The following is a 24,553-nucleotide window of genomic DNA, read 5'->3' on the forward strand; positions in this document are numbered from 1 at the left end:
AGAGCTCACAGAATTTTATTTCTACCACTTATAAAATGGTAATTTAAGAAAAAACAAGCACCTTCACACAGACTACCATCTTAAGTTGATATATGGAGAATATAAAATGTATACACACCCCTTTAAAAATTTGTTATGCTCCATCTACAAGGCCACCTTTCAGCTTTTTTAGTTTTTTATTCTTTTAAGTTTCCTTTGTGATGACCAATCAAATGTTCCCACAGGGTTAAACTGTCAGGTAAACTGTTAAAACTGTGGAATATCTTCATACAGTATATTATGACTGAAACAAAGCGGCTCACTTTGGCGGCGCCGCAAAGGCAGCATTTATTTAGCGAGTATAAACCTGTCAGCCTCTTGCAAGATGAAAGTGAGTGCGGTTGTAAGCAGTTTGTTGTATTATACTGGGAATTATGTGAATAGAAACTGTATTTTTTTCAAAAGAAATCTCTTGTGGATCATTCATATGCCATGCCTTTTCATATTACATCTGCCTTTTGATCACATAGACATTTTGCATTCACTAAAAGGCTGATTCACAACATTTTAGCCATTCACAGACCATGTGCATTGCACTATTTTGTTGTTTGTGATCTCAGTTTCCTATGTGTTCACCCTGTTGGGGAAGGTTGTTTGGGTTGGTGGCTTCGGCCATGTGTGTGTGTGTTACCTCCATGCTAACTGTGCTCTGGCTCATGCTTAGGCTGAATTGTGTGGGTTCTCAAGGTGAATGTGCTTTTCATGCTGTATGCTGTGTGATAAATAAACTTTATCTCACAGCCTCACAGCCATTTGCATTGGGAAGCAATCAAGCTCACTTGTGTCTCCAAGATCCTTCCGGTGGGGTGAAAGATTGGGATAGAGATTAAAGAGTTCGAGCCAGTATCGAGGACCTACAGTATGGAAGATTCAAGTAGGCCGGCAAGTAGCAGAGCAACTTAGGAGGAAGAAAGAACATCTCTTGATGAAGCCAGCGCGTGCAAAGCGGAGCGAGCAAAGCAGAGCGAGCAAAGCGGAGTGGTGAGATGAGGATCCCGCCACTGAATCTCGGGACGGGAGCAAATTCTGGAATGGGCTCATCAAGAGTTTCAGCGCCATGAAGCGAGCTGCAGCTGTGCCTTCCCGCCTACAATGGTGCCGTCGAACCCTATGCATTCTTTGCACAAGTTTAGCTAGCCGGCGACTTCGCGGGCTGGTCCATGGTCTTAACCCTCCGAGGTCCGAGGTGATTTTGGGGCCCTTAAGATGTTTGGACATGCTCTGATATTTGTGCTTTTTTTAAGCTACTTATAATATATTATTGACCAACCTGTATTTTTCTTGTAATCATCATAAACTGTTCTACAATAATATGTGACCAAATGAATGTATGTGTTTGCATTTTTTAGGAAAAAAATATTATGCATGGTTAGTAAGTTTTGTAAAAATAAAAGTAGCTGAAATAAGGCCATGAAACTCATACAGAAAATTTGTTCAAAAGACTTTTTGAGAACTGGGCTGGTGAACTAGTGTTTTTGCTTCAAAATGATGTAAAAATGATCTTGTTTACTTGCTCACAGAAAACAATATAGTGATTAACATTTTTTAAGTCACTTTTTGAGTGTAAAGGGTCTATGCGAGAAGGCGTGAACTATCATTACTAATGCAGTGATTCACACCTGAGAAGACAAAGGCCTGCATACTGATCTGCATAATGAGCCATCAGACAGGTATGTGACTGAGAGAGGAGTTACAAGAAAGTATCTGAGGACAAAATAAGGTATATATTTTCAGTGTTTAGGTTATTTGAGAATGTATTTGACACACAAAAAAACTTGGGATTCACTTGCGAGTTCAGTTAAAGGTCCTACACATCCTATTTTTCATTAAATGTTAATATGATCTTTAGGGTCCTAATGAAAAGTTTGTATTATACGTTAATTAAAAATTCAAAAGGATTGTGTAAAAAAAACACTACTTTTACCTGGTAAAAACTAGCTCTGTTCTTAGCAACCTGTTTCAGTACATGCTAATTTAAATGCTCATGACCTCTGCTGAGCCAGCCCCCCCCAGTTCTGTGGGGCGTGTCTTCACAACACACGTGGGGTATAGCCACGGAAGTGTAGTCCAGTGCGGGCAATGCTTTGGACTGCATTACCCACAAAGCATTGCCCACAACGCAGTGCTTTGTGGGTAATGCAGTCCAAACTGGAAAACGCTGGAATATGGAGCCTGAGCCTGTTTTCTTCAGTCGTTTTTGGTTTGATTTAAGTACGGAACCTACGCGGAAGTTTGTAATATCGCCTGACAATGCAGAAATTAAAAGAATGGACATGCATCGACTCGATTTGTCTTTCTCATCACTGCATGGGCATGAATTAACGGGCTGTTACGCTGCCGCGAGCAACAACAACAAAAGCGGAGAAGCTTACTGAGAGAGATACAGACGCGATGTGTTTACTGATGTGTTTACATGACTTCTTAATCTTCGACAGACATCGTTATAAACCATCTAACGTAACAAAGGTAAGCAGAATATAGTTTTCTGACTACGTACACAGTTTGCAACTAGACAATCACCTTAATGCATTGTTTATTATAAACGGCGATTAGGGATTATATAGAGGCGGATGTACATAGAGAAGAAGCCATAACCATGTTCTATGAGAGTATAAGTTAACTTACACTCCGCATTCATTGTGATTATTAGAAAAGGCGATCTGCAAAGATTCATAGAAAAATAAATTACTCACTGAGCCTTGTGAAGTACAGATAGTACAGATCCATTTTTTAGAAGCAGCTTCCTAGTAAACCTGCTTTATATTGACCCGCGTTTATAAAGCAGTCTGGTGAAAAATGATTATCGCAAACATGAACGCATTTAGGTAAATCGGCGGGGACGTTGGCTTTAAAAACTAAATTCAGCCACTGCGTCCTCAGTGGCTCAGATACCTAACCCTAGGTAGGTACTCTAGGTCACTAACCCTAGATAGTGAATGACGACTGCTGTGTTCGCTATTACACCCAACAACTGTACACCACACTCGCTTAGGCGCCATTTTGCTCCAGCGGCGAAAAACAATGGCCGACAGCTTCTTCTCACACGGGGCGGGTCTTTGCTAAAACACCAGTGTCAATCAACTAGTGTAGGAGCGGCCTCTTCTGGTGTGGCGTCACATCGAAAGGCATTTGCGATTGGACTGATTTCAGAAGGGGCATGCTATTGTAATAAATGAAAAGAAAACCACTGGGCGGCTCTTTATCATCGTAGAGTGGTTGTGTATGCACTCTCCTAACACACGGTTCAGTCCAAACAGCTTAAAAAAGTCCATGTAGGCCTGTATGACCCCTTTAAACAGTTTATTAGGCTATTAAAGTTGACTTTTTAGCAGCATTACTGCAGTCACTATAAGAGAAAATATAGCTTTTATCACAAATTACACATAAATTACATGTTAAAATATAAAATGCAAATACATAAAGAATGCAAAAAAAAAAACACTGATGACGCCAATAAGAACTTAAATTACACTTTTAGTTCTGATCGTACAGACAAGATCTATATGTTAATCGAATCTGTACAGTGTCTACTTTTATTTGTATGCACACATGTTAAAAATTAAACTTTGCACATTAATAAAATAAAGAAAACAAACAGGGTGCACTGTCTGTCGCTTTGGTCTGCGTGAACTGCAGGGAGAAACACGTCATTAAAATGAACTGAATCACATTAACTGTAATGAGCCGATACAGGAGAATCTGTACCACTCCTTACTTTCATACAGATTACATAAAAACAGATTATTTGTTTTCGAGTTGAATTAGTAAATGTAAAAGTAGACAATTCAAGCATTTTTCCGAGGGGAAGCCGCCTCCCGCAACCGTCTTTATACCTCCAACTAGTGGATTCAACTTCCGGTCAGGACGTTTAGGCAATCGCGCTGGAATTTATGTGAACTGTGTCCTGGACAACGTCTTACTACAGGCGATCAGGGACAACAATTCTACTGTTTCGCTGTTGCGCTGTGGATTACTGGGACAAAGTGAGCGCGTTTGCAGACTGCCTGATCCAGCCTTCAGAATTCGCACCTTTTCTGGGAGCTACGTGAAGATACGGGCTTGTTTCACGGTTCGAGTAAAAGTGGGTGAGCGGACTCATTCTCATGAATTCTTTGTGGAAACTATTGAGGATGATTGCATTTTGGGGTTGGACATTTTAGAAAAATAGGGTGCGGTGCAAGACATAAATGACGGAACTCTGCATGGTAACTTCGGGTTAGTCAGGTTGCTAATACCTAAACAACAGTACTGCTTTGCTCAGTTGCATGAAGCTTTGGTCACGTCTCCTGTTCTCGAGTATCCGGATGCATCTCGCACATTAATCCTCGACACGGACGCAAGAGATGTAGGGCTTTCCGAAGGCAAAGAGCATGCTATCGCCTACTTCAGCCACGAGTTGTCTGGACCCGAGAGGAATTACTGCATCACGAGGCATGAGCTGTTAGCAGTCGTCGCGGCTTTAAAACATTTCCGGGAGTACTTATACGGGCAATCCTTCTTGCTGCAGACCACGCTTCGCTAGTTTTGCTGCTCAATTTTAAAGAGCCCAAGGGGCATTTAGCGTGTTGGCTCGAGCAGTTACAAGAATAAAGCTTCACCATTCAACACAGAGCGAGAAAACTACACGCTAACGCCGACGCTTTATCCCGCCGGCCGTGCAGCAAAGCGCGTTGTCGGTACCACGAGCGGGTTGAAGGTGGCGATGTAGAACACTTTCCAAAACCCTCGACTGAGAACATTCTCCCCGCGCAGTCCCCTGACTCTCCGGTGGTGATCAGCCATCTGAGCCAGCGTGCAGCCAAGTTACTGCGTTGTCTAGGGCATCACCCGTAGTCGCTTCACCTGTGCCACAGCTGGACCCTGATCAGCTTATTGCCGAGCAGGAGAAAGATCTGGTCCTGCAGAAGGTACTAGGTTGGGTTAAAGCGGGCCTGAGACCAGATTATACCACATTTGCTCATCTAGGGATCTAAAAGTCAAAGATCTCCACTCTTAGTTTACTAACTTAGCGTTGCACATAGTCATGGACTATTTCACAAAATGGCAAGAGGCTTTTGCTGTACCTGACCAGAGTGCTGGTAGATGAGGTTTTTACCGGCACCCCGGAGCAGTTACACAGTGATTAGGGACAAAATTTCAAGGGCGGAGGTGTTTGCGGCAGTGTGCGAGCGCCTTGGGGTGAAAAAGACCTGCACCACACCCCTTCATCCTCAAAGTGATGGCCTAGTGGAACGCTTTAACCGGACTCTCACCACACAACTCGCAGTTCTTACCAGCAATCGGCAGAAGGACTGGGACGAACATTTGCCTCTCGTGCTCTGGGCATACCGCACAGCAGTGCAGGAGTCATCACAGCTAACGCCAGCTGCCCTAATGTTCGACCTTGTGTTTAGACCACCTCCCCAACCAGATTTACCCACAAAGCCTGGGTTGGATTATTTTTGTGGGCGGGCGCAAGTGGTTGTGCTTCACCAAGGACGTCTCTCTCCCTACCAGCCGCATGCCGGTGAAACATTGAATTCTGCAGGAAATCTTTAAATACATAAGAGTTTTTTTCTCTTTTTATGGAATTCTTTCACACATGCACAGTTACACCAACATTCCACTAGTTCCTGCAAAACTAAAGCATTTTTTAATTATTCTGAATAAGATCAACTAGAGTTTCCTGAAATATTTGTACCTCCATCTTCTTTGTAACTATCTTCATCGGCATGTCTCTAAACATGTTTAAACAGTTACAGGTATTTATTTGCCGGCTATCTCCCCAACTGTGTTGGAACTTGCAAAATCTTACATTTTTCACTTGTAAACCTGATAATTTTAGGTGGAAAAAAAGCATATTTTAAGTAAAGACAAGTAGTTAAACAACTAATAATGAACAGGAACATTACTGCAGTTTCTTTTAATGCAATTGCTTATGTTAATATGATAAAGATAGTATAGAAATAAAGCAAAAAATGTACACCCAAGTGTGAAAATATTTTACAGTAACAAGACATTATCAAGGCTTCCAAACATAAGAAATAATAATAAAAAATCAACTTCATCATTCTACTTTATTTATATCACCTCCCATATATTTTCATAGCACATCTGCTAACTATATATATATTTATTCTTTCATGCAACATGCAAACTCCACACACACACAAAAACCCGAGACAAAAATTTAACCCTCAATCCTGTTATGTAAGCAGCCTCCATAGAACATTTCATGATGCCTCCATAACCCATCCTCCTGATTCTCTTGGACAGTAAGCACAGTAGACGCAAGAGCTATTTTCTCCCTACCTGTAGCACTTTTAGTCACATCCTCAACTTCAGTTTTCACTGATCTTTCTAAATATGTCTTTAACATATTCACATGACGGACCCACGTTTTCCTTCGATGGTCTGGAGTGTAAATCACATAATTGGTTCCGTTAAACTTATTTTTAGTATAAAAATAAAGAAAAAATATATATACCCAAATTTGGAAATATTAAAACAAGACATTATCAAGGCTTCCAAAACATGAGAAATAATAATAAAAATCAACTATATAATTCTTGCTACTTTATTTAAATTATCTCCCATATATTTTCATAACTCATCTATATTTATTCCTTGCATGCAAAGAATAAATATAGATTTTATTCCTTTATTTGCTGCATTTATTCCTTCATGCAACATCCAAACTCCACACATACACAAAGACCCGAGACAAAAATCAAACCCTCTATCCTAAAGGTGCGAGGCCACAGTGCTAACCACTAACGCCACTATGCTACCACTGCTAACTTTAATTTTAGACAATATCCTATATTTACAAACACTTCAGGAAAAAACACGAAACCTTTTTTTTCTTCACTGTCAAACATTAAATCAGAGTAAACTTTTTCTGTTTTCAATCAATAAATATTAACATGTTTTTTGCATTTGTTAAATGTCAGAATGGAGACATTTAACAATTGAGGATGTTCAGGGCAGCATGGTGGCATAGTGGTTATCATTGGGTCAAGGGTTTGTTTCTCACCTTAGGTCTGTGTGCGTGGAGTTTGCACATTCTCCCTGTGCTTGGTGGGTTTTTTATGGATATCACTTTTATCAAAGTTAGAATATGTACACTACGTTTATTGAGTCTTTAACCTTCCTTTTATGTTAGCTTTATGTTTACGGGTCGGTATTGACCTGTATCTTGAATCAGCCATATTACCCTCAAAACCCTTATTTATTATCCAATTTTTTTCCCCTTATCTCTTGGTTACTTTGTTACGGTTCCTTGTCCATTAAACTAATGTTTTTTTATATTTTTGCTGTGACCTCATGAGCTTTTAATTTAACAGCATACCTCTCGTTTTTAATAAAAAAAAAAAAAAAGAACCTCGATTATTTAAATAAATAAAAGGTTATGTTACCTGACTATTACTGAGGGGTATTAGAACACATCCCTTAAAAAAATTTGTTATATATATATTTTTTTTATTATTAACTACTATAGTAACATCCATGGTCTTACAGGTCAAATTTGACCCATATATATTTATTTCAAAGAAAAAGGCAAAAAAGTATTTTTAAAAATAACCTTAATATAAATGGAAAGCTAAACAAGTAAATTTAAAAATGTGAATTTGCAAGGTCAAACAAACAACGAACAATCAAGCTAATCAAACCAATAAAAATGAGGCACTAGTTTAAAAAAAAATGTCTGTGTGCAAGAACATTCATGTGCATTTAGATGCATGTGTGGCAAAAAGTGACACTTTTAGTGTGTCCTTTGCAAATATATGTTGTGTATTATAAGCAGAGTTTGTTTGTCTTTCTGTCTTTATTGCTAGGGCAGACTTGACACCTTTTTCTTTCAGAATTAGCTGGCCTCAGTGGGGTTGTGGCTGTGGCTGTGTAGGTTGATTTTGAGGCAGTGTTGGCCGAAGAGGATGCTGGCACTGATGCTTTTTGTGTTGCTGATGGTGTATAAGGAGTGCTACGTGAGCTTTGCAGCTGTCTGAACAAGGCTGCAGCAGCTGGATCCAGGGGCACCCGTCTACTTCACTGAATGTGTGCCTTGACAATGCTGAAAACTACACTTTGTGGAACTGTAACTGTGCTGCCAGCCAAGGGGTGCTGATTATGAAAGAGAGAGAGGAGAGAGAGAGAGACAATTAAATTTATATTGACAGGGTTTTTTTTCCACCTACCTATGAGAAATGGACATTATCCAAATATACTCACCTAAAGGATTATTAGGAACACCATACTAATACGGTGTTTGACCCCCTTTTGCCTTCAGAACTGTCTTAATTCTACATGGCATTGATTCAACAAGGTGCTGAAACCATTCTTTAGAAATGTTGGCCCATTTTGATAGGATAGCATCTTGCAGTTGATGGAGATTTGTGGGATGCACATCCAGGGCATGAAGCTCCTGTTCCACCACATCCCAAAGATGCTCTATTGGGTTGAGATCTGGTGACTGTGGGGGCCATTCTAGTACAGTGAACTCATTGTCATGTTCAAGAAACCAATTTGAAATTATTCGAGCTTTGTGACAGGGTGCATTATCCTGCTGGAAGTAGCCATCAGATGATGGGTACAAGGTGATCATAAAGGGATGGACATGGTCAGAAACAATGCTCAGGTAGCCCGTGGCATTTAAATGATGCCCAATTGGCACTAAGGGGCCTAAAGTGTGCCAAGAAAACATCCCCCACACGATTACACCACCACCAGCAGCCTGCACAGTGGTAACAAGGCATGATGGATCCATGCTCTCATTCTGTTTACGCCAAATTCTGACTCTGCCATTTGAATGTCTCAACAGAAATTGAGACTCATCAGACCAGGCAACATTTTTCCAGTCTTCAACTGTCCAATTTTAGTGAGCTTGTGCAAATTGAAGCATCTTTTTCCTATTTGTAGTGGAGATGAGTGGTACCCGGTCGGGTCTTCTGTTGTTGTAGCCCATCCGCCTTAAGGTTGTGCGTGTTGTGGCTTTACAAATGCTTTGCTGCATACCTCAGTTGAACAGTAACAAGTAATTATTTCAGTCAAAGTTGCTCTTCTATCAGCTTGAATCAGTCGGCCCATTCTCCTCTGACCTCTAGAATCAACAAGGCATTTTCGCCCACAGGACTGCCGCATACTGGATGTTTTTCCCTTTTTACGCCATTCTTTGTAAACAATAGAAAATCCCAGTAACTGAGCAGATTGTGAAATACTCAGACCGGCCCGTCTGGCACCAACAACCATGCCACGCTCAAAATTGCTTAAATCACCTTTCTTTTCCATTCCGACATTCGGTTTGGAGTTCAGGAAATTGTCTTGACCAGGACCACACCCCTAGATGCATTGAAGCAACTGTCATGTGATTGGTTGATTAGATAATTGCATTAATGAGAAATTGAACAGGTGTTCCTTATATTCCTTTAGGTGAGTGTATAAACACAATGTACTGTCACAATGGTGGAATATACAGTAGGTATAAGATGAATGCAAGATGTGATACACATCACCTGTTAAACCATTAAACCTTACTACTGACCTATATTACCATGCAAAGCACCCAGCTATGATGCCAAAGTGCTGCAAAGTCAGCATTCTATGAATGAGCATAAATATATTCTTACATCAGTTAATTGTATCCTACCATTTCAGTTTCATAATCCACTAAGAAAGATAATAGTGAGGTCGGGTTGAGGGGCTTAATTTTATTACCCAATTTCATCAGTTCTAAGTTAATGTAACAAGCATTACAATAAAAACTGATGGACAACATAAGATTTTACAGTACGTCCCCCACATATGAACGAGTTCTGTTCCGAGAGCTCTTTTATAAGTGCAAAAAACATTGTACTAGGAAACTAACACAACTGGCTATACACAGTATATTACAAAAAAGAATAAGCAAAAAACAAAAGAATCAGCATTATTTGCCATCTTTTCACCTTGCTTCTTAGCATTACCAGCCTCATCGCCGATTTGTTTATGCTTGCCTCCGAACATCCTTGGACTTGCTGCTTGCACCTGACAATTTACTCCAAACATGTGATCTAACTTCAGCAATTGAACATGTGCAAGTGCATGTTTGCATCTTCGAAAGTTTTTAATTCGAATGTTCGTGTGTAGGGGACGTACTGTATTATGACTTGAGGGAAACACTTTATGAAATTGTATGACAACCTTCACAGAGTTGGATGCAAAATAGTGATGTGAGAACTGTATCTATCGGACCTATCAGCCTGTCACCAATATAAAAGTACTTGCCATTCTCTGGGTTTTGGTAAACGTAGGTCTTCATCCTAGTTATCTCCCTGAAATCTTGAAAAAATGAACATAAAAGTAAATAACAATAAAACAAAAAGAAAACATTTAATGGCTATGATTCTGTAAAAATATAACTTACAATGTCAGGATGTTTGTGGCATCATCAGAACTGTCGTGGTCAGAAGACGATGCAATGGGCACAACTTTTCTAGCTGCTGTTGTATGGAAAAAAAAAACTCATAACATTAAAAGAGGGAAATTGTTGGCAATATTCAAAAATAATTAAATTAAATAAAATTTATTTGAAAACTGTTTTTCTTGTATCCTTGTTTGCTTGTCTCATACTGTTGAAATTTGCATTATTATAAAGTACTTTGCACCATACAACATAAAATTTAGCCAATCACTCAGGAAAGCATTCTTACACCATCATCATGTTGTGGCCGTTAAATCATAAGAACTGGTGCGGTGATCTTGTGTGAATATGGCCCTCTCCTTTGAAAGAGAAGTTTTTAGATTTTGTATCGCCTGGTCCTTGGCTGCCTCTTTCATTCCGGCTTGCATTGTCTGCTAGAAAAATGTCTATAGATTTAAAAGAGAGAAAACATGGACAAGAATATATTCACAATGTAAAAGAAATCCTTATAGGGTGATCATTCAAAATGCTTATGTCATTGTCCCATAGAGAAAAACCCCTTACTCATAGTGAACTCCAACTTCAGAGGTCTAGAGTACAAGAAAGCATAAACTTTTTTCTATCTATCATTACCTGCATTTCCTAGCATGCAAGCATGTACCACACATGTGGTACATAAAATATGTCTAAAACTGTACTGTCGAAGTTGAAAACATGGCGTTTGTCAAAATTTTTAATATCCACCCACCAGTCTGGCTTTTTTAGGCTCCACCATGTTGTTTTTCTCTTGGTCTATTTTTTAGTTTTCTCATGCGTTGACCTCTGCTTTCTTCCTCAGCCCAAATATCTTTCCCCAGAATATACAAATTCCTCTTTGTGACGAGTTCTTTGAATGAATCTGAAAAAAAAGCAAAATAACCTTTATACAAACTTTTTATACAAATAAACTTTATACAAATTGCTAATAAATTGATAAAAAAACACTAGTTTTTAAATAGTCCAAATAGCAAGACTTTCCACCTTTACTGTTTTATTAAAGATATAATAAATAGTGAACTGGAATGACATTTCGACTGCTAGAACCACATGCCTGCACTCAAGTGAACAAGCAAGCGCACGGTATAAATTTTGTCCCCAGCTCTGATTGACTGATGAGGAAATAAGAACATACTCAATTGGTCTTAGCAGCAGGAATTTTCAAGTCAAATGTCGCTGTGATGTATGGGGACGGTACAGACTGTTGTTTACCGCCGTGGGCTGAGAAATGGGCAGGCATAGACGCAGAGGGCAGATTGAACCAAATAAAGTCTTTTAATCAGAAATAAAACAGAACATACTGTAAACAAGTAACACAGGCTCTTACAAATCAAATACACACTTGCTGGATCCTTTACTCAGACTGGGCGGTTGAGGCAGCACTGGATCGCTGGTGTAGGCCAATGCAGCACTGGATTGTCCTCAAAGCTGGGCGACAAAGAAGGCAGTAGCTCGTTCTCGGGTCGAGCGCCTGACGCCATTCACCCAGTTGCGCTCTTACGAGCGGCATACCATACACACGCGGTCTTACGAGCGACCCTCACACACTCGGAGCTTACAAGGGCTAAGAGCTAACACAAGCTATAAGCTAACAAACACACTAATGACCGGGGAGACACTTGAGATCAGGAAATCCAAATAAAACCCAGTGGACTTGGGCATACACTACATAATTGCACTCTAAGAATTACCCTTATATACACAAAACAGCTTAAACATAACATTAGAGCCCATGATCCAACAAAACCGAACAAAACCAAACCAAACAAAGGAATGCCCAATAAACATAGGTAATGCTCGATCCAGTTTCCCAGAACTAACAGCTTTTTATAATGTCTGTAATTAGCTACCTAATTAGCTATAATGTCTGTAATGAGCTTCTACCTAACCTGACCGAGGTGCCTTTTGGGAAACTGAGTCTTCCAACAAAACTACAAACAAAAAATAATCACAGCCACAGTGCCCTTTAGGGGCAGTCCCTTGACATCGAAACAAAAAAATAAGATTCATTTAAATGATGATGGCCACAACCAACTCCTAGAACAACAAAATACAAAAGACTCCAGCAAAAACAGGTAAGATGGCTGGTATCCTGTGAATGTCAAATATTATATGACTGATTTGAATAGGACTAAAAATTACAGATTATTTTTATACAGGAGAAATTTTCTGATAATTGTCATGATTTAACATTGTTTAGTCTGGAAAAAAAGAAAACATATCCTTGTTAAAAAGAATCCTTGTTTAATTGCAAGATTTGCTTTGTCCAAACCACCAACCAACAGTTAAAAAATCCAAAGAAGTTAAATAAAACAAACAAACAAACAAACAAATATACAATCTGATATTTGGGAATCTGAATTCACAAAATATTTTATATATGAAGGTAAATCACTTAATTTCAGCTCCTTTTGGGGAGGGTGTGTTGGTGATGGTGGTAGGCAGTGGAGTGGGGGTGGGGGGGGGTTAAGCAATTCTGATTACAGGATATTGGGAAGTTTATTTATGAAAGTTGTTTATAAATTTTAGTTGTAAACAAAAACAAAGGCTCTCAGGAAAAATGTGGATGTGGGTTACTGGGCCCATTCTGTGATTTCCTTTACAGTAGCATTCCTGTTAATGGTGCAGTGTCGTTTAAGGGCCTGGAGATCACGGGCATCCAGTATGGATTTACGCCCTTGACCCTTACCCTTAAGATTGTTCCAGATTCTCTGAATCTTTGGATGATGTTATGCACAGTTGATGATGATAACTGCAAAGTCTTTGCAATTTTTCGCTGGGTAACACCTTTCTGCGCAACATTGTGGGAATTGGTGATCCTTTACCCATCTTGCTTCTGAGAGACACTGCTCTTTTTATACCCAATCATGTTGCCAGTTGACCTAATTAGCGTTAATTGGTCTTCCAGCTCCTTGTTATGCTCAAATTTACTTTTTCCAGCCTCTTATTGCTACTTGTCCCAACTTTTTGGGGATTTGTTGACACCACGAAATTTTGAATCAACATATTTTTCCCTTAAAATTATACATTTTCTCAGTTTAAACTATTGTTCCGTGATTTATGATCTATTCTGAATAAAATATTAGAAGTTGGCACCTCCACATCATTGCATTCAGTTTTTATTCACGATTTGTATAGTGTCCCAACTTTTTTGGAATCCGGTTTGTAAAAGCGCTATATAAATAAAATTGAATTAAACTTGATGTTTTTTACATCAGAGGATGGGACCTCTTCTGGATCCACCACAAATGACTTCTGTGAAAGAGCTTACAAAGAGCGGAGGAAAGCTTTGTAGAGATATCCAATTATCTATACCCTATACATTTATAAATAAGGTATCTAAAACAAGTAATGTAAAACAACATTTTATTTTCCAATGTTTAAACAATGATTACAGTTGTGATGTCATAATTCAGTAGTCAATCCTAAAATTATTTGTACAGTATGCTGCCACAGTATATTTGGATGTTTGTTTTCATGAACTGTATTTCAGAATCAGAATGTAACAACCAATATACTTGTCAGGAGATGGCTGCTGACTTAACTGATTATACTTGCACCAAAGTGTGATTTACGTGTTGACTTAGCTTGGGTTTAAGATTTTGTAACATGATTATCTGCCAGTTACAATGAGTATTATGAACTGATTAAAGAGTATGACAACAACAAGAGTAGCCATGTGCACACATATGTATGCCTTATTAAAAATATTTGTTACAAACCAGCTTTCACTGCATTATTGCAGGATATTTTTTGCACTTGACATGCACAATAGTGCCCTGAAACATATGCATGAATAAGTACAATTAAAATTCACTGAAAATATACTGAGACTACGGTATATTAAAATGTGTATTGTTAAGGTGTAACTGGGTCAGGTTTGTAAGCCTTCTTGCTCGCACTCGCCTTTTCAGTGCCACTCACAAATTTTGAGGACAGAAACATTGAGGATGTTTCTGTTCCATACTCTGCTGTTTACTCTCAGGCTCATAGTAATGAATCCATGTGTGGTCACCAGTAATGATTCTCTTTAAGAAACTTACACCTTCCTTAGTGTATTGTTCCAAATTAAAATTGTAATATTTGCAGATGTCCAGAAATGCTTTTGTTTATGCTATTTCATTATTCTGAGTTGTTTCTGCACCAGGTACACCCTCAGACCACAAAAACATGAATCACTGCAAGCTGCTTTTCTTTTATGCAAATCACAAGTGGGCATCCATTATTCCTCGTACCGCAGTTACAGTACAAGTAAATTAAAGTAACATGTTTAGACCTGCACAGAAATGACTAGGGAGACAGTACCCCTGAATGGAAGGCGCTGATACAATAAAAAGTTTTAATACAGAAAATACAAATCATTTTGACTCACCCTCAATAATGTAAGCACCTACTAAATCTAGAATGGGCATGAATGCTGTTCTTAGGGGATCTTTTCAAAATGAAATTTTAAGCAATTTCACAAAGAAATTCAAAACAGTGTCCGGGGAGTGAACATTAAATGGAGGCAAAATAGCAATATAAAAGCTAGAAGTACCTACTAGCGTTTTAACACTGCACTTTTAGCACATACTAATTTTAGAGAATATTTTATTCATTTCTGGAATACTCTTAAACAAATGTGACTCGGGAGGCTGGTGGCTATGTAGGTACATAATGTTTAAACAACCTTCAATCGTGTTCAAATGTGTTCAAATTATACTGTCCACTGCACCAACGATTCCAAGAATGTTTATGATGATATAAATATCATGAAATATTTATCATGAAAAAAATATTTTGGTTTCATGTAATCCATCTATTTAGAAAGTTGTTGTGCATGATGCAGTAGTGCTTTTGTGACTATATGCACTGATTTGTATGTGGCAACCTGGTGCTCAGCATTTTGTCAATAGTTAAATAGTGAGACTAAGGGAAAATGTTCTATTCTTGCCATCTTCTTTTCCAACTGGTTTCATATTTATTTATTATTTCTTTTCATTTACAAATGTACTTTAATTAGATGTGCTTACAAATATGCCAAACAATTACAAAAGTTGTGGAATATAAATCATAGTTTGTTTCTCTTGTCCGCAATATTTTAGAAACTCTAGTTTATCAGAAACTAGTAATGTTTTAATGTAATCATACTTATGGTATATAAGATTCAATAAAGCAAGAAAAATGTGTGTTAGTCATTTTGATCTTGAAACATTTTTTGATCCAATGAGAAATGAAAAACAACTTAAAAATACAATTGAACTTTAAGCAATATCGATGATTCATAAAAAATTTCTTTAGTAAATGATTTATGTACAACCCTGGATATACAGTTGAAACCAGATATTTACATACAATTCAGGAAAAAAAAATTCTTTACTGTCAAACATTAAATCAGTGTAGACATTTTATCTTTTATATCAATCATTAATAACATTTTTTGCATTTGCATTTGCAAATAGACAATCTGAATTAAATATATGAGTGTCACAGCAAAGGGTCTGAATACTTAGGCCCATGTGATACTGTTTTTCTTTTTTAATAAATCTGCAAAAATGTCAACAATTCTGTGTTTTTCTGTCAATATGAGGTGCTGTGTGTAAATTAATAAGGAAAAATGAAGTTAAATGATTTTAGCAAATGGCTGCAATATAACAAAGAGTGAAAAATTTAAGGGGGTCTGAATACTTTCCGTACCCACTGTACAAACACTTCCTTAGTATTCGGTAGAATTGCCCCAAAACTGTTTCACTTTGGCCAAACCTTTCAGGTATCATTCCACAAAATTTCTACAATAGTTTGCAAGAATTTTGGCCCACTCCTCTTAACAGAACTGGTGTAATTGGATACGGGTCAGGAACTGGAAGACTTGCTGTGATAAATGGAACCATGAATTCCGCTGTTTACCAAAATATCTTGAATGAGAATGTCTGGCCATCTGTTTGTGACCTCAAGTTGAAGCGAAGTTGGGTTCTGCAGCAAGACAATGATCTAAAGCACACAAGTCCACTTCTGAATGACTGAAGAAAAACAAAATGAAGACTTTGGAGTGGCCTAGGCAAAGTCCTGACCTGAATTGAATTGATATGCTCTTAAAAAGGCGGTTCATGCTCGAAAACCCTCCATTGTGGATGAATTATAACCATTCTGCAAAGATGAGTGGGCCAAAATTCCTCCACAGCACTGTAACAGACTCACTGCAAGTTATCGAAAACTCTTGATTGCAGTTGTTGCTGCTAAGAGTGCCTCAACCAGTTATTAGGTTTAAGGGGCAAACACTTTTTCACACAGGGTTATGTAGTTTTGGATTTTGTTTTATCAAAATAATAATAATAATAATAAAAAACCTTCATTTAAAAACTGCATGATGTTTTTACTTGTATTATCTGTGACTAATAATTAAATTAGGTTGATAATGTGAAAAAAACATGCGAAAAAAAAAAAGACGTTAGTAAGGGGGCTAACATTTTTTCACACCTTGCCTTGGCGGCAACAGCTGCAATTACACAACCACCACAATGTTTGACTATACTGTATGTTTTTATTTAATTAAATGCTGCGTTGGTTTTATGCCAGATGTGATGGGATGGAAAAAGGTTTATCTTTTGTCTCATAAGTCTACAGAATTAATTTTTTATTATAAAGTGTTTGATATTGTTGAGCACCGTTTATATTTTTACTGTATATAAATTCTGAAAAGTTTGATTTTGGTCAATTCTGTTGCAATGCTATAGCAGCTTTCTAAGCAAATTGAAATAGCTCTGTGAAATTATAAAACAACACCACCCAAAGGTTTCTACTCAAAACAGGTATTAGACCCATAGTGTCCTGTCTCTGTTTACCTCTTCCTTCTTGTTGTACAATCCCTCTGTCACTGTATTAAACTTATTGTCACACCTGTACCATCCCGGTCCCAGGGAAAAAGATCTGGCTCTCCGGATTACTGAGACGCCTCTTTATCTCCCTCTAGTGTGTCTATGTGTGTACATGTTTCACATAATCACTAAATTAAGTTCACCTGTGTCTGCCCCGTGTGTTTCCATATTTATGCCAGTCAAACCCGTAGCTTCCTGTCTGTCCACCATCGTGTTCATCTATGTTGTGGGTTCGTGATAAGCTATTCATTCTGTTTGCTATTTCCCCAGGACTGAGCCGTGTCTGCAGTGCCAGGACGTTTTCTGTTCTCCCGCCTGGGGATCCGTTTTTTTTTGTGTTCATTTGGTTTTTTGCTTTGTTTTGTTTTACGCTGTTTTGGCGAAAAATAAAAATTTGCGTTTGCCTCCTTATCCTGCAGTCATTACACTTATTGATCTTAATGGTTTTTATGTCTCTTGTAGAGAGATTATTAGTCAGCTAGCCAATTATACACATTAAATTTTTAATACTTATTAAATTATTAAATTAAATTCGGCCAGCCATTAATCTCACAAGTTTGTTCTCTAAAGCCTTGAGTCTGTACCTTAAGCTAAAGTTTTTGCAAATAAAAGATGCTCTAATTTATGAATCAAAGTTTCTGGAAACCAATAAAAAAAAAAGAGTCTAAATTTTAATGCTGTGATTAATCATTTAGTATAACAATAATTTAGTCATTTAATGACTAGAACAGTTTCTATGTAACCATTGTTTGCTGTGTAATCCCCAAGGTATTTATTTTATTATTTTTGTGATTTTCAAAAATTTCAGTGAACAAAAAAAAAAAAAAAAAAAAAACCTGTATCAGATTTCTGAGAGTCATGTGAACGACACTTCCCAGGTATCGGTACTTCAAAAGAACAGAAACCTCCTGCTATTCACGCTAGTGCCAAAAGGATTAAATCTGTGAGTGAAGAGATTATTGTTCATTGTGCATCACATTTTATAACCAATACCATCTAAATGAAAACATCTCACTCATCAACTACAACGCTTTATCTTGTATTCAGGGTCGCAGGGGGCCTGGAGCCTATCCCAGGAGACTTAGTGCACAAGGTGCTGTACATCCTGGACATGGTGCCTATCCATTGCAGGGCACATACACACACACACACACACTATGTGCAATTTGGGAATGCAAATTAGCCTAATTTGCAGGTTTTTGGAGGAAACCAGAGTACCTGGAGAAAACTCAGCATATTTTTTTTTATATCCGCTTATCCTGTGTACAGGGTTGCAGGGGCCTGGAGTCTATCCCAGGAGACTTTGAGTATGAGGCTGGGTATACCTTGGACAGGATGCTCATCTATCATAGAGCACACACACACACACACACACACACACACACACACAATGGGAAATTTGGGAATGCCAATTAGCCTAATCTGCATGTCTTTGGACTGTGGGAGGAAACTGGAGTACCTGGAGGAAACACACCAAGCACAGGGAAACCATGCAAACTCCATCCACACACAGACCAAAGGCAGGAATTAAACTAGACCCTGGAGGTTCAATGCAACAGTGCTAAACATGCTATGTGGCAAATCAACACTTAATTCGATACAAAGAGGTATCACACATGTTCGGGTGGCTTCGTCTGCCATTACTACTTCAGACCTGTGAACTGAGCAAACATTCTTCTATTTTTTTTTTTTTTTTTTTTTTGGTGGGTGTCAAAAAAGCAATAATAATAATAATCACAAAAAATTTCATTAAATTTATTAGCAATTAGAAAGTCCACTTTGCTATTCCATTTTCATTTAATCAAGATCTCTAGATTTTCTATATTGCTTTTGTAGTAGTAGTAGTAATAATAATAATATTAATAATAATAATAATAGTAATAACTTCTATCCCTTTTGTTTACTTTGAGTAGCTACATTTACATGCACAGTGTTCTTCATTCAGATAAGAGATTACAACTTAACTGTAACACATGTACAAACCGGATTCCTAAAAAGTTGGGACACTATACAAATCATGAATGAAAACTGAATGCAATGATGTGGAGGTGCCAACTTCTAATATTTTATTCAGAATAGATCATAAATCACGGAACCAAAGTTTAAACTGAGAAAATGTATCATTTTAAGGAAAAGAATATGTTGATTCAAAATTTCATGATGTCAACAAATCCCAAAAAAGTTTCTTTTTTTAAAGACTGATAATAAATATATTCTTACATCAGTTAATTGTATCCTACCATTTCAGTTTCATAGTCCACTGAGAAAGATGATAGTGAGGTCGGGTTGAGGGGCTTAATTTTATTACCCAATTTCATCAGTTCTAAGTTAATGTAAGAAGCATTACAATAAAAACTGATGGACAACATGAGATTTTACAGTACGTCCCCCACATATGAACGAGTTCTGTTCCGAGAGCTTTTTTATAAGTGCAAAAACATTGTACTAGGAAACTAACACAACTGGCTATACACAGTATATTACAAAAAAGAATAAGCAAAAAACAAAAGAATCAGCATTATTTGCCATCTTTTTACCTCACTTCTTAGCATTACCAGCCTCATCGCCGATTTGTTTATGCTTGCCTCTGAACATCCTTGGACTTGCTGCTTGCACCTGACAATTTACTTTAAACATGTGATCGTGCAGCAATTGAACATGTGCAAGTGCATGTTTGCATCTTCGAAAGTTTTTAATTCGAATGTTCGTGTGTAGGGGACGTACTGTATTATGACTTGAGGGAAACACTTTATGAAATTGTATGACAACCTTCACAGAGTTGGATGCAAAAAAGTGATGTGAGAACTGTATCTATCGAACCTATCAGCCTGTCACCAATATAAAAGTACTTGCTATTCTCTGGGTTGGCGTAAACATAGGTCTTCATCCCAGTTATCTCCCTGAAATCTTGAAAAGATGAAAAGAAAACAAAATGACAATAAAGCAAAAAGAAAACACATAATGGCTACGATTCTGTAGAAGTATAACTTACAATGTCAGGATGTTGTGGTTTCTCTATGTTTGTGGTATCATCAGAACTGTCGTGATCAGAAGATGATGCCATGGGCACAACTTTTCTACATGCTGCTGTATGAAAAAAATTATACTTCTAAAATTAAAAGAGGGAAATTGTTGCCAATATTCAAAAATAATTGAAATCTATTTGTTGTCATATTGTGGCCTTTAATCATAAAAACTGGTGTGGTGATCTTGTGTGAAAATGGCCCTCTCCTTTGAAAGAGAAGTTTTTAGGTTTTGTATCGCCTGGTCCTTGGCTGCCTCTTTCATTCCGGCTTGGACTGCCTGCTAAAAAATGTGTACAGTTTTAAAAAACAGAGAAAACATGGACAAAAATATATTCACAATGTAAAATAAACCCTCAGCGTGTGATCATTCAAAATCCTTATGTCATTGTCCCACAGAGAAAAACCCCTTACTCATAGTGGACTTCAACTTCAGAGGACTAGAGTCAAGAAAGCATAAACTTTTTTCTCTGTATCATTACCTGCATTTCCTAGCATGCAAGCATGTACCACACATGTGGTACATAAAACATGTCTAAAACTGGACTGTCGAAGTTAAAAACATGGCGTTTGTCAAAATTATTCATATCCACCTTGGTGTATTTTTTTTTCCATGCGTTGACCTCTGCTTTCTTCCTTAACTCAAATATCATTACCCAGAATATACAAATTCCTCTTTGTGACAAGTTCTTTGAACGAATCTAAAATAAAAAGCAAAATAACCTTTATGCAAACTTTTTATACAAATAAAATTGCTAATAAAATTGCTAATAATGTGATAAAAAAACACAAGTTTTTAAATAGTCCAAATAGCAGGACTTTCCACCTTTACTGTTTTATTAAACACCTGCGCTTAAGTGAACAAGCAAGCGTGCGGTATAAATTTCATTCCCAGCTCTGATTGGCTTATAAGGAAATCAGAACACAACGGATTGGTCTTAGCAGCAGAAATTTTCAAGCCAAAGGTTGTCATGGCATCAAAACTTAAGAATCATTCAAGTGATGATGACCACAACCGACTCCTAGAACAACAAAATACAAAAGACTCCAGCAAAAACAGGTAAGATGGCTGTTATCCTGTGCATGTCATATATGACTGATTTTAATAGGACTTAAAATTACAGATTATTTTTATACAGGAGTAATTTTCTGATTAATTTATTTTTAAAGATAACATATATAGTATCACAAAAGGGCATATTTCCAATCTTTACGGTAGATTATAAAGGGTAAGTGTCCTGTTGTAAGCATTGGCGTTCACAGGTCATGTTTTCTCTGCCTTAGCATTTATTACAGCATTTATGTCTATACTGGACTCGGAAGGAGTAAATCAGTGTGTAGTAGAACCCACTCATAAAGCAGGTCACATTTAATAATTTTATTTGGATTAAGTATAAGAAATTTATTCACAATTCCACTATCTGAAGTTATCTCAGATCACTATCTTGTCTCAATTCAAGTGTGTCATAATAATAATGTACACACAGCGTCGCGCTACCGTATGAAACGTACATTCACATCAACTACCAAACAGAGTTTTATCAGTAATCTCCCAGAGTTCCCAACCTCGATTAGATCACCGTCTGACCCCACAGAACTTGATCAGGCGACTGAATATTTAGAGTCGACATTTCGCTATACCTAAGATAATGTAGCTCCAGTTAAAAGAAAAATTATTAGAGATAAGAAACTTGCTCCCTGGTATAACGATCACACGCGCACTTTAAAACAGACCGCTCGGAAATTAGAATGTAAATGGCATCAAACTAAATTACTAGTATTTCAAATAGCATAGAAGGAGAGCATCCTGAACTATAGAAAAGCTCTTAGTGTAGCTAGATCAACATATCTCTCCACTCTTATAGAAAATAACAAAAATAACCCTAGATTCTTATTTAATGCTGTAGCCAAATTAACCAGAAATAAGACCACTGCAGAAATCTCCACAACAACATCATGCAATAGTGAGGACTTCATGAACTTTTTTAATAATAAAATTGTAAATATTAGGCATAAAATTGAGGTTTTGAAACCGAACAATGTAATTGATGCAGATGTTAATCTAGCCATGTCAGATCAGAACCTAGAATACTTTACTCCCCTTAAAGAGAATGAACTAATTTCACTCATCTCTTCTTCAAATTCATCAACCTGTATATTGGATCCTGTACCAACACATTTTCTTAAACAGATAGTACCAGCAATAACAGAACCCCTGTTGAGAATAATTAATTCTTCACTCAGCATTGGTTATGTTCCAAAATCTTTTAAATTAGCAGTTATCAAACCAATAATTAAGAAACCTGACCTCGACCCCTGTCAGCTGTCCAGTTACAGGCCAATATCAAACCTCCCCTTTATCTCTAAGATTCTGGAAAAGATAGTAGCGGAGCAGCTATGCTCATATATACATAGAAATGGCATACATGAACTGTATCAGTCAGGATTTAGGCCTCATCACAGTACAGAGACAGCACTTGTTAAAGTAGTAAATGACATTCTATTGGCCTCTGATCAGGGTTGTGTAACTATGCTTGTATTACTTGACCTCAGTGCAGCTTTTGACACTGTTGATCACGCTATTCTTCTTTACAGATTAGAAAATGTAGTGGGAATTAAGGGTGCAGCCCTCTCCTGGCTCAGATCCTATCTGACCCATCGTTATCAGTATGTAGACTTAAATGGTGATTATTCTGCATGTTCTCTAGTGGAGTTTGGCGTTCCGCAGGGTTTAGTTTTAGGTCCACTGCTTTTTTCCCTTTACATGCTTCCTCTGGGCAACATAATCCGTAAGCATGGTATTAGTTTTCATTGTTACGCTGACGATACACAGTTATATGTCTCAGCAAAACCTGATGAGAAAAAACAGCTTACTAAAATTGAGCAATGTGTGCAGGACATAAGAAATTGGATGCTAATTAACTTCCTTCTGCTAAATCAGAATAAGACAGAAGTTCTAGTCATAGGACCGCATACAGCTAGGAGTACAATTTTAGATCACACCGTAACTTTAGATGGCCTTTCTGTTCCATAAAATGCAACAGTGAAAGACCTTGGTGTGATTATTGATTCCAGCCTTTCATTTGAAGCACACGTAGATAATATTACCAGGATAGCATTCTTTCACCTCAGTAATATTGCCAGAATAAGAAATTTATTGTCGCTAAACGACGCAGAAAAACTAGTTCATGCTTTTATCACCTCTAGGTTGGACTATTGTAATGCCTTACTGTCTGGTTGTTCAGCTAGATGCATAAATAAGCTTCAGCTAGTCCAGAATGCAGCAGCGAGAGTCCTCACTACAACCAGAAGATATGAGCACATCACCCCTATCTTATCTTCACTCCATTGGCTCCCTGTGAAATTTCGCATTGATTTTAAAATACTACTCTTGACATATAAAGCATTAAATGGTCTCGCGCCGCAGTACCTGAGCGAACTGCTAGTGTCTTACGATCCGCCACGGCTACTTCGATCAAAGGATGCAGGCTGCTTGTCAGTACCACGTATTATGAAAAATACAGCTGGGGCAGAGCTTTTTCTTACAAAGCCCCAAAGTTATGGAATAGTCTTCCAAATAGTGTTCGGGACTCAGACACAGTCTCAGTGTTTAAGTCCAGGCTAAAAACCTATTTATTTAGCCAAGCATTTTTATAAATAGATTTGCCATAGGTAAAGGAGCAGATCTGGGGGACTCATGGACGTAGAGTATTATGGTGAACTGGTATGTTTGGATGCTGTCTTCCTCACTGTCATTGATCACTCAGGTTTGCTGACGGTGAGGTGATTGTTTGCTTTACATGTCAGGAAGCCCTCATGTCTGTGTTTCCTTCTGGCTCTCCCTTTTAGTTATGCTGTCATAGTTAGTGCTGCCGGAGTCTCTGCTTGCACTCTACAGTTAATATACATTCACATTATACATTGTGTGACTGTGACCATACCTAACTGCCATCTCTCCTCTTCTTCTCTTCCCCCCCCCCTTTCTTTTTCCTCTCTCCTCCTGTCTCCCCCTTTCACTCTTTCTCTGTCGAGCTACACATGTCGTTCCTGAGCTGCCAGTGATCCAGACTCCCTCTGCCCTCCGGACCTGTCTGACCCATCCTGGTGCCCCGCTTCTGGTTGGAGATCTCGTCACATGGATGCCCCGTGTGTCTCTCTGGGATGCGTCTGGTGTCTGGGAATGATTCTCTCTACCTAGAAAATGGTTCTGGCCTTGACTGGTG

General features: G+C 38.0%; 1 pseudogene; it reads left to right on the top strand.

The window, feature by feature from the left end:
• Positions 1-23,091: 23,091 nt before the first annotated feature.
• On the top strand, positions 23,092-24,220 carry LOC128509427 (uncharacterized; annotated as a pseudogene).
• Positions 24,221-24,553: the final 333 nt, after the last annotated feature.

Source organism: Clarias gariepinus, chromosome 21 (genome assembly GCF_024256425.1).
Source record: "Clarias gariepinus isolate MV-2021 ecotype Netherlands chromosome 21, CGAR_prim_01v2, whole genome shotgun sequence".
In the NCBI taxonomy this organism is placed as follows: Eukaryota; Metazoa; Chordata; class Actinopteri; order Siluriformes; family Clariidae; genus Clarias; species Clarias gariepinus.